Source organism: Rhipicephalus microplus, chromosome 7 (assembly GCF_043290135.1).
Source record: "Rhipicephalus microplus isolate Deutch F79 chromosome 7, USDA_Rmic, whole genome shotgun sequence".
Lineage (NCBI taxonomy): Eukaryota > Metazoa > Arthropoda > Arachnida > Ixodida > Ixodidae > Rhipicephalus > Rhipicephalus microplus.
Window position 1 is genome coordinate 110,055,360 of NC_134706.1, and position 20,645 is coordinate 110,076,004.

A 20,645-nucleotide genomic window follows, 5' to 3' on the forward strand; every position below is an offset into this window, starting at 1 on the left:
TTGGTTGGGGTAAAAACCAAGAAATATCGGGCAGAATGAAGTCTCCCAGAACAAAGAACACTGCAGCAGGAAATCTAATATGTATCTCATTTAAAACATCATGAAATATCTCGGAAAAGCCTGAAGAAGAATTTGGAGGCCGATAGCAGGCACAAAGAATGTAGTCTTTGTGGTGCAGGCGAATGCACACACAAACTAATTCTAGTTCAGAAGCGACATTAACTTTGAAAGACACAAATTCATTTGATACCGCAATTAAGACAGCTCCGCCAGAACGGCTACCCCGGTCGTACCGATAAAGAACGTAGTTTTTTGCACCATGCAAAACTTCCCTGCTATCAATTTTCGCTGACAACCAAGTTTCCGTCAGTATGATTACATCTGCCAGGCACGCATGAACAATTGATAATAATTCGTCACGCTTGTTCATTACGCTCCTTACATTACAAAGGAGAAAGGAAATTTCCCGCTAAATAGCATCAGCTTGTGTGCGCACATCTAGCTACGTTGAAGACTAACCTTCACTTTTGTTTGGGGAACATGATCCGGCTTGGCCCAGACTATTATGATTACTTCGGCAGTTTTGAAAGCGCCCATCCTTCAGTCCAATTTCAACAACACGATCGGTAATGCTGCAATACACATAGCTCTTTTTGTCCATTACAACTTTGTTGTACTTTAGAGAAAATGGCTGACTGGTGGCCTTCGTGAAATCCAGCAACTTTTTACGTACGGTGCGCGTTGCCTTAGAAAAGTCCTGAGCAACTGAAATGTTTGTACCGCGTAGCTTGGACTTTTGTGAAAAAATTGATTCTTTCGTTTTAAAAGACGCAAATTGAACGATGATTGGCCGGCACTTCTTTTCGACAAACGCTCCTAATCTGTGCGCACGATTAATCGCTTCATTGGACAATTGTAATTTGAACTTGTCAGAAAGAATTCCCCTAATTTTATCTTCCGCTTCAGCCCACGTCTCTTGCGCACAATCAGATATTCCATAGAATACCAAATTTTCTCGTCGTGCCCTGTCTTCAAAATCATCTAGCCGTGATTGTAGTGTGGCGCTTTCATTACGTACAGCTGACGTAATCATCGCGTCCAAATTCGCTTCATCATGTAGTGCGTCAAAGGAACTTACTTTTTCTTCAACAGCGGCAAGAAGCATTGTTAAGTAAGATACCTTGGTGTCAAGAACTCGTTGGTTTTCTTTTACCTCATTGACAGATTCCAAGAGTTGGTCGTGCCGCTCGTCTAGGTGCTTAGTAAGACGGTTAATTGCAGACAAGACTTGGCTAGTTTCAGCTGCAGGGTCCAGTTTTGGCGGATCAGGGTTAAGCTCAACGTCGCCTCCTAGTACAACAAGTTTAACAACATACACAATGTCATAAAACTCAGACACTAAAACATGTGGGCACAGAAATAGCAGCAGGCAGATATTATCGGATCTTTTCGAATAGAGCGAGGGTACAGTACCAACCTGAACAAAAAAGCAGAAAGGGTTTTTAGCGACCATCGTCGCTGCTGCCATTCCATGCCCACTGAAATGAGGCGAAGTCGGAAGGCGGCTTAAGTAGGCCATGCTGGATGCGGTCGATGTCCCTCTGGCGGCTTGGGCAGCGTGCCCTTGCGGAGACACGTATGGAGGCAGGTCACATGGCGCAGAATGGATCATTGTTATCTCCAGGACCGGGCGTTCTTCAGCAGCATTTGAGTGCGCCGAAGTCACGGCGCAGGCATAACGGCACGTGTGGAGAAGTGCAGTCAACTGAACAAAAAAGCAGAAAGGGTTTTTAGCGACCATCGTCGCTGCTGCCATTCCATGCCCACTCAATATATCATGATTTTCATGTTATGATTGGTCAAATATGTTCTTCAAATGGTCATGTTATGCCATACCAAGTTTGGTATTGATACCATTATCGAGGCGGCCAGGAGAGCTAAAAGTCGTTGGTGAATAGAAAGATAGATAGTTAGATAGATAGACAGAAAGATAGATAGATAGATAGATAGATAGAGAGAGAGAGAGATAGATAGATAGATAGATGGATAGATAGATGGATAGATAGATAGATAGATAGATAGATAGATAGATAGATAGATAGATAGATACGCTCAAAGTCGCCGAAGTTCGCCAAGAAATGCTTCGCATTTAGAAAGAGCAACCTAGAGACAGCTTCGGTGAAAATGGGACTAAACGCGCGCACCCCGCACCCTGCTTACGTCGGTGGATTGTGGCGGTGAAACATGGAGGACGCACCCACGCATCAATTTTCTGCGTGCCCTAACGGCGAATTTCCAAGACATTGAGACGGGGCAGTGGGAGCAACGCAGCTCCCTTTGGTCAGTGTGATGCCTATACTGCAATATGTACGTTTTATCAGGCACCAGCTTAGCCACAATCTACGAAGTGCCACTCTAAGCAACGCCTGCGGTGTTTCAGCTATTGAGCACTTGGATTGTGTTGCCCTATAGACCGAACACAGGCTGCTGAGAAACTACTGACACTACTCCACTACACCACCATGGCGGCGCAAATCAAAGCGATAGGTCACGTGAGCTTTCATTACAATAATTTATCTCCAGGATTTGTGCAATGGGTCAAGCCAATAGACGGTTGAGGCTTTCGCCTATATTTTCACTGCTAAGCATTCCTGGACAGAACGATGACACTATACTAAGTGAGAGAAAGAAGCTGGTCCTACGAATAAAACTATGTGTTTAGAGAAAGTGGTTAACAGTTTCAAGTACTTAATGCCCTACTATGGTGCGTAGGCCCACCCCGTGGGCCTCAAACTTGATGAGGCCGTGATGACAAATCGTACGAGCGAGTTAACATTGATCAAAGTGAAAAAAATGATCTTTTCAAAGCCGGTACATTTTGGTACGTAACTAACCTTTATAACAACTAGCGAGAACAGACAACCAGGTTGCTAGTTAAAATAGGCCGGAAGCGTTTTTCGAGATCCTAACCGCTATCCACAAGGTTGTCATATTGATGTGTCATATGACTCAATGCGTCGGCTTTCTAACCTAGATATACTGGTACGTCACGGGTGTAGTGCAAATCGCTTATGCAAGGCTGCAGAATGTACAAAAACAAGGCTGTATTGCCTGTCATTCATTTACGTCCCATAACAGTAAACTTGATATAAGTGAAGCGAGTGAAACAGTCGCCAGCACATCATGAGTGTGGCATGTAGTCATGTTGGTACATGACAAGCATCTCATGATTATCATGTTTGCACCAGTAATATACTTTCGTCATCCATTCGTGTACCGTATTACCAAATTTGGTATATGTGACGCTGGCGAAACAGCCGCGAGCGCATCATTGCCGTGGCAAGTAGTCATGTTGTTACATGACAGGCATGTAATGATTTTCATGTTAGGGTTGGTCGGCTTTGTTTGGCATGCAATCATGTCATACCATACCAGTTTTGCAACGTGCCATGTGAACGAAACCACCACAAATGGTGCAGCACCATGCGATGTAATTCATGACATTCATGACATATGTGTTATATTATTTATGTTATGACTAGTCAAATATCTTCTTCATACAGTCATGTTATGCCATGCCCAGTTTGGCATCGATACCATAATCGAAAGGGTAAGGAGAGCTAAAAGTCGTAGGCGGCTAGATAGATAGATAGATAGATAGATAGATAGATAGATAGATAGATACATAGATAGACATGCTCAAAGTGGCCGAAGTTCGCTAAGAAGTGCTTTGCATAAAAAAAACTGACAATGCAAGCGCCGTCATGGCATCCTCCGCATCAACATCGGTAGCAACCCAGCAGGAGCAGGAAGAATACAAGCCTGCACGCTCTGAAAAGAAAACTCAGCCCGAAGAGCACAGCAGCCACGACAATGCCACCCTCTCCTCGTCTTCGAGCGAAGCAAAGGTGGAAACCTTAGCTGCATCTTGTCCTGCCACGGCTGTGGCTATCCTCCTAGCAACACTAGTACCTCCTCTCCCCTCCTCCCCACTGCAGCGTCCGAGCAATGGGTGTCCCCTAGCACGTATCCCTTTCCAAAGGTCCCCACATCGTTGGCGGCATTCCTTCGAGTGACCGTGCAGCCCGCCGGGAAGAAGGCCTAATTCCTGTCCGCATCGAGGGTTTCTATTGCTGCCCTGCTCTCGGGGTTTCCAGCGACCCAGCGTGTGCGGGTGAATTTCAGGCGCAACCTGGTTGCGGTTGATACCCACCCTACCGCTGATATTACCGCCCTACTACCGGTTGGGATGATCTGCGAGACGAAGGTTCGGGCCAAACAACTGGACATCGACTCCTGCGTTGGCGTGGTTTTAGGGGCAAAGCCCCTTAAAGCGGCACCCGTTCATTCCTCGTCGTAGTCGTAATGCGTAACCAGCTTCCGCTTTGACCTGCCAGGTGGCGCCGGTAGGAGATTTCTCCTGTGCGTTGTTGAACAATAAATACTTAGAAGCGTGCGCATTCACTAAAAGCCGAATTCTCCTGTCTCTAATTCCCAATTAGCAGCCGTTTGCATCTACCTTGAGCACTATCTGACAAGAAAGGGTTGCTAGGTTATAGTCGCTTGGCGTAACCCCCTTAGTTTTATAAAGGTTTAGCGAGCGTTGGGCTGCAGTGCCATGAATACATTTAACTAGTATATACCATGAACTCGAGGTGGTTAAAGGTGGGAAGTAGACGCGAAGCTTAAGCCGTAAGAAAGTGTGCGTGTGCCACCTCTAGTTTAGTCCTTGGAATGCCCACTGGATGGCGGTGACGTATGAATATATTGCCACCAGCACGTAGTAGGGCGACAGCAAGAGTGGCTGTAAATCTGGAGGAAAAAAAGAGAAGATCGCGTGCTTCTCTGCTTGAGAGCCAGCCATGACTTACGCATCATCCTAGAGCTAGCTACTCGGTGGTTTAATAAATGCCCCAGTACTTTTGACTCATCGTGACAAACTGGAGGAGGTGCTGGGCAGTCTCAAAAATGCTGCACCCTCCCTCCCTTTCCCAGAAAGCCGTGATACGAGTCCAGTGCCAGTCGATACTCCCGTGCATTGGACCAGCCACCGAATCAGGGGATTGCCTCCGGAAGTCGACGATACTGCTCCCACCACGGCGACAAATATGACCAGCGCTTTGGTGCAAACCTCGTCAACCGGCACGGGAAGCACGACGTCAGACTGCTCTACGTTGGAAAGCCCACGGGCACCAGCAACGTTCCATGGCACGGAGCACGAGGACGTTGAGGACTGGTTGGTGGACGTCGAGCGCGTAGCCACCTTGAATGAGTGGTACGACGCGGCGAAACTGGGTCGTGTCTATTTATATCTCAAAGACGGGGCCCGTACATGGTATCAAAATCGAAAGGAGCAGCTGACTACGTGGCCCGAATCCTCTCGTAGACTTCTGCAGACCTATTTCATTGCTGATCACCGAGAGCGAACTGAATGAGCTATTCTGGTCCGCGTCCAGTTCCCAAACGAAACTTTGAGCACGTACGTCAAAGACATGACGCGCCTCTTCCGACGGGCCGATTCAAGAATGACGGAGGACAAAAAATTTTGTCACTTGATGCGGGGTGTTAAGGACCAGCTTTATGCCGGCCTCGTGCTAAGCCCTCCGAAGACGATCACGGAGTTCTTGTCCAAGGCCATGACAATGAAAAAAATGCTACAGCAGCAACCCAACCAATACGACAGGCAAGTCAGTGGCATGTCCACTGTCGACATTTTCACCGCCACTAAAACCAGCAACGACTGTCTACGCTAACTCATCCGTAATATAGTACGTGAAGAGTTGCAAAGGGCTGGCGTAACACCTCATCCTACAGTTAGCTCTATTGCAACTGTGATCAACGATGAGCTGCACCAGGCCCTCCAGGACACCTTGCTTTTTGATACTGCAGCGCCAGCGTCTGCTGAATACCGCCGTAAGACAACCTACGCGGAAGGCTTGAAACGCCCTGCTGCATCGCCGCCATTATTCGTTCATCCTGTTCCTGCTGTTTCACTCCAGTCAGGGCAGCACATACCGTACTACGAAGGCACGTACACGCTACCGCCTTTCCTCTTTGTCCCTGGCGCTTCTGTCGTCACCCATCGTTCGGTGCAACCTGTTCAGTACATCGGCGATCGGCACACGTCTCATCGGAAGTCTGAAGTTTGGCGCACGCCTGATCGCCGGCCTCTGTGCATTCAGTGCGGAGAAGCTGATCACAAGTTGTACCGCCAGTGCCCATATCGGCGTCTTGGGCTTCGCGGCTTCTCTGCGTACTCACACCGCTACCCCATTACGGCCAGAGACCACGCGAAATCGAAAACTACCTCTCCCAGCAGCATGCACCACCGTCTGCCGGGCAGCAGTCGCGCTCGCCATCACCGAGGCGATTTTCATCAACGCCCCAGCGGTATTCTACCACGCGGTCTTCTAGCCCCCACCGGGAAAACTAGCCGAATCGACTTCTGGGGGCGGGGTCGCTGAACGTAGAAGCACTGAAGACCTCCTATTGACGCAGAAACGTACAGAAACCGGTGCGACATCCCCTACTGCTGCAAAGGATAGCCAATTTTCACTCGACATAGCGGTGACAAGGGATGATTGTGCAGTTAATGCGTTAGTGGTCACCGGCACTGACTATTCTATACTAAGCGGGAAACTGACAACGCAGCTGAAGAAAATCATCACGCCGAAGCATACCTCGCAGATTCGCACAGCTGGTGGCCACGTCGTTACTCCACTGGGCGCCTGCACAACTACAGTACATGATCAAGGGTATACAATCGTAGCAAGCTGCCTTGTTCTACACGAATGCTCCCGTGACGTCATTGTGGGAGTTGACTTTCTACAGGAAAATGGAGCTATCATTGATCTGCAAGAGCGCCGCGTCACGTTCTGAGCCCAGCGAGCAATCAACCTTCAGGATGACGAAAGACGTGTCGACGTACTTCGTATTTCTGAACATAGCGTGACGCTTCGTCGACGAGCAAGTGATCTAGTCGACGTAGCATGCTGTGGTTGGGCGATGGCGATTGGTGGCCGAGACAAATTTAGAACACCTTCTGCAGCAAGGCATTTGTGCAGCTAGAAGCGTAATACGCCTTCGTGATGGCCGATTTGAATTACTCGTAACCGACGTTTCCGTGGCACTTCGATAGCGTTTGCCCACGAAGTAGCAAACGTCACCAACTGTCTCACGTCAGAACTAGTGGATGCTGCAAACATGTCATTGAGTAATATTGACATTTATTCAGATCTGTTCACCAATAACCAGACTGCGCTACAAGCCCTCTTGTATGAGTTCAGGTCTTGCTTCGCAGGTTGCTCAAAGATCCGCCAGACGTCCATCACACAACACAGGATCATCACGTACAAGGATGCACGCCCGATACACCAGAACCCCTACCACGTGTCGGCTATGGAACGTGAAGCGATACGTACGCATGTCAGCGAGATGCTTGACGATGGCGTTGTTGAACCATCTAACAGCCCGTGGTCTCCTTCAGTCGTACTTGTCAAAAAGAAGGATGGGTCGCTACGCTTCTGCGTCGACTACCGAAAGCTTAACAACGTGACCAAAAAGGATGTGTATCCACTGCTGCGTATCGACGATTCGCTGGGTAGACTTCGTCGTGCCCCTTATTTCAGTTCTCTCGATCTCAAAAGCGGGTATTGGCAAATCGAGGTAGATCAGCGAGACCGTGGGAAAACAGCCTTCGTGACTCCAGACGGCCTACACCAATTTCGAGTACTCCCTTTTGGCTTGTGTTCAGCGCGGGTAACTTTCCAGCGATTGATGGACAATGTCCTCACAGGGCTCAAGTGGCAAACTTTTCTTGTCTACCTTGATGATGTGGTGGTCTTCTCTACCACGTTCGAGCAGCGCCTTCACCTGCGCAGAGTGTTGGAGGCTATCCGATCGGTTGACCTCAACTGAAGCCACAGAAGTGCCACTTTGGTTATAAAGAACTAAAATTTTTGAACATGTAGTTAGTGCCGAAGGAGTCTGGCCTGATCCGGAGAAGCTTGCGCTGTTGCCGAATTACCAGCTCCTGTCGATAATAGAGCCGTCTGGTGCTTCCTTGATTTCTGCGCCAACTATCACCGGTTCATTCAAGGTTTTTCACAGATAGCGAAACCCCTGACTCGTTACGCAAGGGACGACAGGCCGTTTGTCTGGAAAAACAAACAACAAGCAGCTTTTGAGCTGCGACAGCGCAAGCAATCAGCGCCCGTTCTCGCTCATTTCGACGATGATGCTGACACGGAGCTCCAGATTGACGCTAGTAACATTGGGCTCGGAGCAGCGCTCGTTCAGCGTCAAGAGGACATCGAAAGAGTGATAGCCTACGCCAGCCACTCTCTATCCCGTGCCGAGGCGAATTATTTCACTACGGAGAAAGAGTGCCTCGCAGTCGTGTGGGCAATCACCAAGTTTCCCCCATACCTTTATGGCCGTCCCTTCAAGATATTGACAGACCACCACGCCCTCTTTTGATTGGCACGCCTGTGCGACCCTTTAGAATGGCTAGCATGGTGGAGCTTGCGGCTGCAGGAATTTGACGTTACCATCGTCCATACGTCCGGCCGTAAGCATGAAGACGCTTACACACTGTCACGCGCACCCCTTCATGTCGTCAGTCAGGAAGCAGAGGAAGACGAAGGCTTCCTTGTCGCCGTTAGGCATCAGACTTGAGCAAACGGCAGCGAGATGACGCGAAGTTTCGTTCAATCATTGATCATTCAGAGGGTCAGGGCGCAATCATACCACTGTATTGATCCCTGTCGTTGACGTCGTGCTGCCTGCGAGACGGTGTGCTGTGCAAGAAGAAGGCTTGTTCAAACAACCGTGCTTACCTCCTGGTGGTTTCTCGAGACATGCGAGACGACGTCCTCTTCGCTCGCCATGACGAACCCACATCCGGTCATCTTGGCTACTCAAGGACACTTGCCGGAGTGAGTGAGAGGTACTATTGGCCAGGAATTTCGGCAAGCGTCAAAAAGTACGTCAAGAGCTCTCGGGAATGTCAGCGCCAAAAGCAAACATCTGTTAAGCCAGCTGCTTTGCTTCAGCCCGTCGAAGCACCCCGCACGCCGTTCGACCAAGTCGGTATGGACATTCTCGGGCCATTCACCCTGTCTGCGGACAGCAACAAGTGGGTGATCGTCGCGACCGACTATTTGACACGCTACGCTGAGACACAGGCGATCCCAGGAGCCACGTCTTCTGAGGTAGCACAATTTTTCATGCGCCACATCGTTTTACGACACCGTGCTCCTTCGAGTATAATAACGGACAGAGGGACGGCATTCACGGCGCAGCTTACGGACCAATTTTTCAAACTGAGCAACACCAGACACCGAAAGACAACAGCGTACCACCCACAAACTAACGGACTTACCGAGCGACTGAATAAGACTCTCGCAGACATGATGTCAATGTACATCGATGTACAGCACAAACCAAGGGACCGGATCTTACCTTACGTGACCTTCGCGTATAATACCGCTGTGCAAGAGACCACGCGCTTCACGCCATTTTGGCATCTCTACAGCCGCGAAGTGCAGACCATGCTAGACTCTATGCTACCGTGTCAAGATGAAGACGAGTTGGCAACTGATGCCGAAGAATTCGCAGAGCGTGCTAAGGAAGCCTGGCAGCTCGCGCGACTGCATATCAGCCAGCAACAGCAGGCAGACGCACGGCGCTACAACACCTGCCACGGAGAAGTGTTTTACGACCCCTTTGACCAAGTATGGGTGGGGACGCCCGCCCGCCTCCATGGCCTTAGTGAAAAGTTACTGAGCCGGTACTTTGGCCTATATAAGGTGTTACGCCGCATCAGTGACGTGAACTACGAAGTCATTCCGGACTCAACACTGCATGCACAGAGCAGGACACGACCGAGGCCGGATGTCGTTCATGTGTTGCCATGAAACCATTTGTTGCGCGTTGTTCGTAACTTTTTCTTTACCGTACAGCGTTCATTGTGTTTTTTGTTTATTTTTGTGAACTTGCTTTCTCGTTCATTGACAATTTCTATATTTGCACGCTCTTCAATTTCTACTTTCACTTTATTCGAATTTCCAAGTTCTTTTTTTCACGTGCCTATGTTGTAGCATCGCGGTGCTGCTATGTATTTTTATTTCCTCTTTCTGGGACTTGTTTTTTTTTCTTTTAGGAAGGGGGGATAGTGCCACCAGCACCTAGTGGATCGATAGCAGAGCAGCTCTAAATCTGGAGGAAAAAAAGAAGATCGCGTGATTCTTTTCTGCTCGAGGGCCAGCCACTGCTGATGCATCATCCTAGAGCTAGCTACTCGGTGGTTTAATAAATCCCCCAGTACTTTTGACTCATCGTGACAATATGATGAAATATATGTGCATATATGATGAAAAGATGCGGATGGTGGTACTTGGAATGTTGACTAGATGGTTGAACGGACACACAGAAAGTTGCATGGACGGACGCACGGATGGCTGCATGGACGGATGAACCCATGGATGGACGCAGGCGTGAATGCGTGCGGACGCACGCACGCAGGGGCGGATGGACACATAGACGGCCGCCCAGACGGACGCATATATGCTGAAAAGATGCGAGGTGGTAGTACTGGGAGTGTTGACTAGATGGACGAATGGACACACACAGATGCATGGACGGACGCACGTATGGCTGCATGGACGATTGGACACATGGACGGACTCAGGGGCGGTTGCATGGACGAACGCAGGAACGGACGCACGGATGGACGTGCGGACGCACGAACAGACGCACGCACGGACGGTCACACAGACGGACGCATGAACGGACGGATTCTTCGCCCCACCCTACAACATTGACCCCGTAGATATGCTGCCATTTTTATGTTGTGGACCCATCGCTCGCCTTTGAGGACATCGCCGACTACATTGCGTCACCTGTGCCACTTGTGTCCGGTGTTCGCAGAGGCACCTGGCTCACCTTCCCTTTCGCGGGGACCACGGTCCCACTGATATACTGCTTTATAAGCAAAGGTGTCCTTTTCTTACTCGCCAGTCCTGGCTCCCGCGGTGCTCCCGTTGCGGCCGCTTCGAGCACGCAACCGCTATCTGCTCGCGAGAGGAACGGCGCCTGCGCTGTGGTCTCTAGCACGCCTCAGGATCGTGTGCAGCACATCCTCGCTGCATACACTGTAGCGGGAAACATCCCACAACCGAGCCTCGTTGTCCGACCTGGTAACTCCAGGGCAAAGCCGCGTTCATCATGACCTCAATTGACAGCACCGTGACTTGCCGCCAAGCCCTGGAGCAGGCTAGGACTTCTGGCGGCAGGGCTACTATCATGAAGGGACGCTCCTTCAGAGACGTGCTCGCCGGTACTAGTGACACGACTTTGGTGGCCGCCTCTCCTCCTACAACAAGTGGAAGCGTCGTCTCCACTACAACGACGACGGCCTCGCCCTCATCCACACCTCAGCTAGAGTGTACTGGAATTGTACACTGTACCTCAGCTGGCCCCTGACACCATCCCTAAGCTTTCGACGGCGACGCAGACACCACGCTTTTTCTCAACCGCTGGTTTCTTCTGCCGTCCCCAGGCACACGACGATGACTGAGCCCCCTTCTTCGACCGCGCCGGATCTAGACACCACGATTAGGAAAAACATAGTTATCGGACTTGCTGGGGGACTTCGTAAGGTGATCGAGGCTCTCCCAGTTGGCTATCACAAGCGCAATTTTGGTACTGTGCCCCGACTCACCTTCCAGTCCACAGCGCATCGGTTTGGCCTCTCAAGCAACGCTTCCTGTGGACACTCGGACTGAGTTTTGAAAGCCCCCCTTTTCTTTTTGCTCGTGTTAAAACGTGTGCATCACTGTACCTCCGGTCGGTCTTCTCATCACTGCTCGTCCCACTGCTCGGCGGTCTTCTCGATCGACTGCGTGTGGCGTGCGAGTTTTGTCGCACGCGTTGGTGAGGCAGATTGAATTAACATTCTTTTCCTACTACTTTCTTACCTTCATTCTTCTCGCTTTAATTCCCATTCCCCCATCCCCTACGCGGTGCTGTGGAGGTGTCCTTCATAGAGAGAAATAGTTACGGCAACGCGCATATTTCTCTTTTCCCTCTCAAAGTCACTCGCAAAGCGCAAGATATCCGCTGCTTCTGCCGCGCGGCCAGTTGAAAGAGGCATGCAGTCTGAATAGTTTCACGCACTCGCCGCCTCACCACTTCGCGAATTCCGCTTGGCCACTTTGCCACGCCAGATTCGGGGTGTATGAGCCTTGATTGGTCCTGATGGTCGAGTAGCTCTATCACGCTGTGGTCGTCGTCGTTCACGACGCCAACGAGTCGGAGCTTGGCTAGCTGCCTGAAATAGCCCGAAGCCTCGCGGACAAGTCTGAGCAGCCACGATAGAATCTCCATGGGTAAGCGATCTCGATGTACTGAAGCTCATTGCGACACAACTGATGCTTCAGCAAGTTTTAAAACGAAATGAAGCATTGACGCTTCAATGACTGTATCACTAACGTTTTGCTCACGTTCAGTGGGAAGGCACTGGCGAATATGACTTCGTGGGAAAGGTAGACAACTCCGAGGCGATAGAGGGACACAAGAGGCTAGATGGATTGCTTGATCCTCTTTTGTGGCTCTTACTCACTAAGGGCACCCATCACTGCCGTTAGACCGAAAAAAAGTTAGGAAATCAACATTTCTTGAAATTAGCGTGTAAAGCGTCTTGCAAGCAGTGTCGGCATTGATTGGTGCTGACGAAGAATCACATGTCGTGACTGTTGGCAGCACCCGTGCAGTTTAAGCTTTTGCTGCACATAACGTGGAGTTGCAGGAATTTCGCCGTTCAGGTTGGTTTCATTAAAGCTTACTTGACGTTTGATATTCTGTGAAGTCATCGTGATTTTTTAGGTCACCAAAAATGTGAGCTGTAATGATCTCGTTATATGGCACATCATACGTGAGGATAATAGCTGGCGTTACTTCCAATGACGCTAACGCCATCACCATAGATGGTCAGCTTTTACGATTGGCGGCGCATCTCAGGCATAAAAAAATTCACAGCATATTCACGGAATGAATGATGATGAGTGGGGCGAAGCGTCCATCAATCCATCCGTGTTTCCGTCCGTACGTGCGCACGTTTGTACATCTGTTCGTGCGTCTGTCTGTGCGTTCATCCATTCGTGCGTGCACCCATTCGTGCGTTCATTCGTCCGTCCGTCCGTCCGTCTGTCCGTCTGTCTGTCTGTCTGTCTGTCTGTCTGTCTGTCTGTCTGTCTGTCTGTCTGTCTGTCTGTCTGTCTGTCTGTCTGTCTGTGTATCCGTGCGTTCATCCGCGTGCCTTTCCGCCCATCTAGTGAACAGAAGTGTCACTATCTCACTTCTTTTTATCATATATTCAACAAATACAAGTACCACCATTCAGCGGAGGATGCAAGGACTAAACGAGAGTATGTACCACATTTTTGCTGTCAGCGCTTTGTTAACACCGAGAGCGTAATAACAACGCCATGCTACGTTTCTCGTAACATGAGGACATGCGTATATGTGCCCGAGGGCAGGTATGTGCCACTTGTATGCGGGTACGTGCCGCAGGTTACGTACTACGGCAACGGGTCGCACAAGCCGCGGTATAAGCTGCTTTGCCCCTAAAACATCTGCAGAAGATATTGTCACGGGGTCGTGTGTTGACAAAGGCCACCGTCAGCGTATTTCACACGAAACTCTTTTTTGGCCGGAGTTGTGGCTGGTAAACGAGAGATAAAAGTGCAGAAAGAAAATGCTCGCTGGACACCGATATAGGAGAATACAGTGTCAGCCGTCGATAAGCTGATTACTGTGGTGACACACTATAATTTATACCACACGCATCAAACTTTCCAGCATTGTCACTGCTGGTAGCGCAAGCTCAGGAATAACCTTGACTGTTCGCATCCTGCGTACAATCTTAATGATACGATCTACTACAATCACATGGTGGTTTTGGACGTTAAACCCCACATGTCCATCAGTTAAGAAACTCCAACCTTCTCCAAGACTAAGGCGTTGGCTGGGGTGAGCATTGCTGACGCTCTTCGAAGGTGGAAACCGAATACAGAAATGCTGAAACAAAGAACGTGTGTGGCAATATGGCGACGCACCTTCTTCTCATCGGCCATTCAGAATGACCGGCATTGCGCCGATAACTTATATCGTTTGTTTGGCCGCTTACGTAACCTGCCAACATTGCGAATGGAAGCCACATGGGTTCAGGCTAATACTTAGAGATTCAGTACATACTAAAAGAAATACAAAAGTGCATACAAAAGAAAGAAATGGCGTTAGGACTGGCATGCGATCAAAACCTCCCACTCCGGCCATCTTGTCATAACCAAGACGAAAAACGTACGCCAGGAAAGGTTTCGTTGAAGTGAAGCATGCATCATCTTCGGAGCGCTGTATTTTACCGTGGCCGTGGCCTAGTAAATCGGGAGCCTGTCTCGGCCACGACAGGTAGGTGGTTCGAATCAGGGCGCCGGACACCTACCGGATAAATGGAAAAGGCGTCCCCCGACCCGGCACCCGGGTGTGCGCGGGGTGTACCTTGCCTGAGGAGGGGTAACTGCGCTTCGCCGTGCGTGCTCAATGCGCTCATTCGATCGTTAACCTTGCGGCGTCGAAGCTTGGTCGGTCGACTTCGTGTCCCGAAAGCCTAGCCGGTGGTACATGGCGTACTGCATACAGGTGAGTGCAGGCCTATCGAGGGCTGCCGTGCGTATGGCATTCCATCAGATGACACTGCAGTGAACACCTCATTGCTTCAAGGAGCGCGTTGTTAAGACCCTCCTCTTTAATGTTCTTTTCTCTCTATTTCCAATTGCTCTCGTCGAAAGATTTAGTAATGTCACTAAATCATGTATATTTCGCACTTCTTCATTTACTTTTGACACCTTTAACCCGCAATAGGAAGGAAACCTTGTCATCGAAAACGGAAGTTGATTGGGTATATAATTTACGAATTGCCATTCCATAAAACTATTGTTAATCAAAAAAAATATGTGGGCGGGAACAAAATACACGATGGCGCATAAAATATCAAGGGGTTCCTCATGATATTACATTTCAAAAAGACCTTCGTAGGCTTTGTGTGCAGAACATAGGGACAACGTACACAAGAAAGTGACGTTTATGAAATGTATTCATGCGAATGAACACTTTTTACAGCCCACCGATAGCTTACTTATTTTTTAAATATTTGTTGTGGTTCCACGCAGGGATGAAGTTAAATACGTGTTGTGAAAACCTTTATGACGGCAGGAACTATGCGGACACCCTTGGCTGATTTTTCCTGCTGGAACCGTCATCTCGGTCATGCCCTGGTTATATATATGTATGTATATATATAAAGGTCCCCCTTCCCTAAATTAACCAGAAGTCATCATCATCTTCATAATCATCAGCCTGACTACGCCCACTGCAGCGCAAAGCCCTCTCCCATGACTCTGGCCTGTATGAGCCACAATTTTCATTTCTTCACTGCTTTGTGCAATAAAGGAAGTTTGCAAGAGACTTATCACGTTCACTCAATTCTCAGGCTTGTTTGCATATGTAGACTCAAGTTTTTAATTTCTGCAATTTTTCACTTGATGGGAGTATTATATTCCCGTCTTCGTGGTTAGCACTGCGTGCGTGAGAAAGCCAGGTCTGCAGTTACAGCTTTTGCACTGCAAATTTTTATTGCAACTATATGAACACTCTCTGTTTGATTTTGCCGCCAACATCTGCGTCCACGTCACCATCACTCACCGTATATATATATATATATATATATATATATATATATATATACACGCTAAAAAGAAAAAAAGGTAAGCGAGAAAAAGGACGTGGCACGCGGAATCGAACCTGGGGCCTCTGCGTCGTTGTTGAGAGGCGCAAACTGCTGCGCCATGGAGGAGCACCCCCTTCATCGTTAATAGGCAAGCTATTTATATCTATCACTTACCACTGTTGGTGGGCATGTCGGGTGGAACTATCGTGTTTGCAGCATTACGAGCAAGATGGCGCAATGAGCGCGCGTCGCCACATTGTCACGACTAGTCACGACGCAGCGGCCCGCGCTCTCACCTACCATGCATACTTTGCCCCTCGTAGAGAATAATGGACGCTCGCTTGCGTGACTTAATCTCGCAGTGGGGAAGAATATATGTCTTGGCTGGCGTTGCGCTTTCACTAGAATGATACAGTTCTTACCGAGCGCACAAAGGTACTGCAATCGTTGCAGTAACCGTTTGCGAGAAGGGCATGCTTTTTCGACACAGCGAAGTAACAACGTTCATTCGCGTTAATCGGTACGTGTGAGTTCGTTTTGTGCGTCATTTGTGCGTGAGCAACGCGGGGCACGTTTTGACCTGCTTGCTATTTGGCGTGTGACCTTCCGATTTCTCGCTATCGCGTTCATTGCGTTGCGTTTACGGCAAAGCTGTGACTTTTTTGCAAAAAAATAAAAGCGTGATTATTCGAAACTATACAGAGTACCAAATGAAGTCGTGGAACTAAAAGAAGTTCTTGAATAATTCACAAAATTTCTTATTTGGGACAGGCGTCTTCACAGCGACCGAAGATCAAACTGTGGCTTGCGTGCGCTCAAGGCATATTTGGCTAAAACGGGCAAGGCCAGGATAGGCCCGGCCACAACTTCTTCTCAGACCTAAAAAATTGGGTAGGGAAGGGATTGCGAATGCTACGCAGGATGAGCGGCAAAAGTTTCGAGCTCGCCTCTATGCATCGTCGTTTTACGCCGCTTGAAAATACCACTTTTCTCAGCCCGCAATGAACCGATTGAAAAAATTATTGCGGCAGAATGCTCTTCCTCTGACACACAAAGATTACCACTGTCGAGCTAAAATTTGTTATTTGGCTGATTGAGAACAAATGTTTTTACTCTAAGCGTGAGTAGTGCGCGCAATTTCGGTAGTCCTCATTTGAACTGTTAGCGGAACTATATATGGGAGGCCAGCACGAGCAAGAAAGAGCTACTTGCGCTGGCCGGTATTTGAATGGTGCGGCTCACTTGCGGTGGCGGCGATATCTTGCGTCGAAACTGCGACGGTGCGACTTTTTTACGTGGCCGCGGAGCGGGGAGCGTAGCGTAGCGCTGCTGCAGCGTAGCCTCTAGCTTGTAACTGTGACAGTCGCAGTTCAGGGCTGTCAATAGACTGCCGGTTGATTTCTGCTCAAACAATATGCCACACTTTCTTTGTCTCTGCAACAAACTGCGACATCACCCGCATATGCCAGAATTTTAAATTCTGAACACCGATGGCTCCACTAATCGCAACAGCTCTACAGAAGCAGTGGTTGTTTCATCGGAAAATGTGTTGCTTCAGTACAAGTTTTCTCACACCACGACGTCGACGGCAGCAGAGCTCGCAGCACTTCAAGGGGCAGTAAAGTACATTGTTCGGCAGCAGCCTAACCAATGGGCAATTTTTTGTGACTTCAGGTCACCCTTACGGTCACTACGGTTTGTTATGCAGCACGAGTTACACGAACAATCAGTATATAAGATAAGGCACGACTACCACGAAGCGCTCAAGGAAGGCCACGATATGGTATTTCAGTGGTTGCCGAGTCATTGCGGAATCGTCGGCAATGACCACACGGATGAAGCTGCTCGATCGGCTCATGACCAAGACCAACGCACGCCCATACCACTCTTGAGAACGGACCCTGCAAGACTACTACAATCACTTGCTCGCCGTATGTCTCTCCTACAATAGAATACGCAGGGTTTCACCAACACGCACCTGTATTCGATCGACCCAAACTTGCAACTTCGTTTGCCATCTGGGCTCCAAAGATGCGCTGAAACGTTACTGTTTCGCATGAGGTTGGGCGTGGCATTTATGAATTCGTACTCTCGTCTCCTTGGAATCGCGAGCACTTAAGCATGCAACATCTGCGCCTGCGAGAAAACGCTTGAGTACATTCTACGTCATTGCCCAGCATACCCAACCGAACGACGTATTATGGAAGCCAAGCTCTGTCAGCTGTATTCACGGTCGCTTACAGAACAGAAAATCCTGGGACCTTGGCCGACGGCTTCCCTTACGCGCAAAGCCACGAAAGCCCTCTTGTACATTTTAAGGACTACCAGACAACACAACCGCTTGTGAAAGAACTGTGCGAGACCGTGCTGTGTAGTCTCGAGCTTATTCATGCTTCTCTTTCTTACTCCTCTTCTTTTCTATCTCTTTCCGTTCTATTATTCTCCTCCCCCCCCCAAGTGTAGGGTAGCCAACCGAGCCAAGCTTGGTTAACCTCCCTGCCTTTCCTCCCTATTTATCTCTCTCTCTCTCTCTTTAACTTCTGATGCCAGCAACCTAAAACTGTGAATGCTGCTGTTTCACTTATTGCCAAGCATAACGTTTCATATAGATGCTGAACAAAAGAGGACTAAGTGGGCATTCCTGACGAATGAAACACCTAATGCTAATGGGGGCCCCTAATGTATTAATAAGAACTAAACGTGTGAGGCTATTGAGATATGCCAAAGCCACACCATCGCTGATTACCGAACCTGCATTCACATGGTCTAGTATGGCAGGAAGCAGGACATGAGAGACACAGTCAAATGTCTTTTCGAGATCAAGCTGCAGAATCGCCACATGACCTTCTGTGGCGTCGCAACACTCGAGAACGCATCGCAATTTCTGTTACTGCAGAAACTGAGAACACTGGAACGTGAAAAGCCTGGTGAGTATGCCAAGAATTCGCGCAATATCGAAAAGAAGCTGGAGATTTATGAAGGAGATCGCTTTCGAGGGGCTCTAGTACAGGCCAGAGCAATTAAAAAGAGCTTAGATGAAAATCAAACGAAACAGACAGGACTCGAGAAAGGTTACGCAAGGCGGAACCATATAGAAACTATATAGAATGCAATGGTGAAGAGGCAGAAGGCATTGATAGCATTGAACGGGCGCTTTTTAATCACTACGAGGCTCTATTCGCTACTAGACCACTTGAGGAGATGTTTAAAGTGTACTTCTTCTGTAAAATGCCGCGGTTGTCTGATGACACAAAAGCAGTGTTAGAAGCGCCTGTATAACAAACTGCAGTAGAAAGGGCCATAGATAAGCTCAATCCTAGTAAGTACCCGGGGCCTGATGGCCTGCATGCGGTGTTTCAATAAACATTTAAGAATGAATTCTCCGGACTGCTTACAGCGGTATTTAATGAATTATATAACTAGATAGTCTTCCTTGGTCTTTTAGTGAGGCTCATACTATTTTGACACCAAAGACCGTACAGAGACACAAGTTAAAACTAGCTTCGTCATACCGGACAATATCATTAACCAATTGCAACTACAAAATCCTAATGAAAGTACTAGGTCAAAGCACGATGTTACTGACAGCTGCGTCGGAAAAAAAAAACACTGCACAAATGTGATGCAGTGGAAGGAGTCTACTTACCGCATTTCGTTCGACAGGTGTCCTGACGAAAAGAAGCTCATTCGGCGATTTGTAGGCACATTTGGGAGGCCATCAAACTTCGTTGAAGAAGGCCTGGGTAGTGCAGGCATATCGCCGCTAAAAACACACCGGAACTTCCAAACAGCTCAAAAATAGGCAACTATGTCCATCTGGTGGAATAAATATCATGCCTTTCCAGAGGCGTTGATCAAGCAAACAGGAAACGCTAGTTAATGTGATGCAATTGGTGAGGCATTGTGAGACTCTTCGCCAGTTGCGATGGCGTAGTGGTTAGAGCAGCCACCTCGTATGCAAGAGGTCCGTGGTTAAAATCCCGGGGCCGCGCAGTTCCCAACCGGATTAAAAAATCCGCGCGTTGAAAGAACAGCATTTAGAGGCCAGGAATGCGGCCTCACCAGTAACCACTGCCGGGAACGCACTCCCTCACCAGAGAAAGATTGGCCACCCTGGTGCAGTATCTGACCACTACCTTCCACATGCATACGTCAAATAACTCACGGCCCTCAGTCCCCAACAGCTGCGAAGCAACTGACCACGGTGGTGGTCAGATCTGCAACCCAGCAGAGGGTGCTAAGAATCTCTGGATCCGCACAGACCGCCATTGGAACCTTAAAATGGCAACGTTTAACGCTAGAACCTTATCTAGTGTGGGAAGTCTAGCTGTACTATTCGAGAAGTTAGAGGGTGTTAAATGGGATATAATAGGGCTCAGTGAGGTTAGGAGGACAGATGAGGCCTATACGGTGCTACAGAAAGGGCACGTCCTTTGCTATCGGGGCTTGGCAGACAGAAGAGAACTGGGAGTGGGGTTCCTAATTCACAGAAACATAGCTGGAAAGATAGAGGAATACTATAGCATTAATAAAAGGGTGGTAGGTATCGTAATTAAACTGAATAAAAGATACAAGATGAAGGTAGTACAGGCTTACGCGCCTACATCCAGTCATGATGACGCTTCAGTTGAAAGCTTCTATGAAGACGTGGAATCGGCAATGGGTAAGGTAAAAACACAGTATACTATAGTGATGGGCGACTTTAATGCAAAGATAGGGAAGAAGCAGGCCGGAGACGAGGAAGTAGGAGATTATGGCATCGGCACTAGAAACGCCAGAGGAGAGCTACTAGTAGAATTCGCATAACGCAATAATTTACGGATTTGGAATACCTTATACCGAAAACGAGAAAACCGCA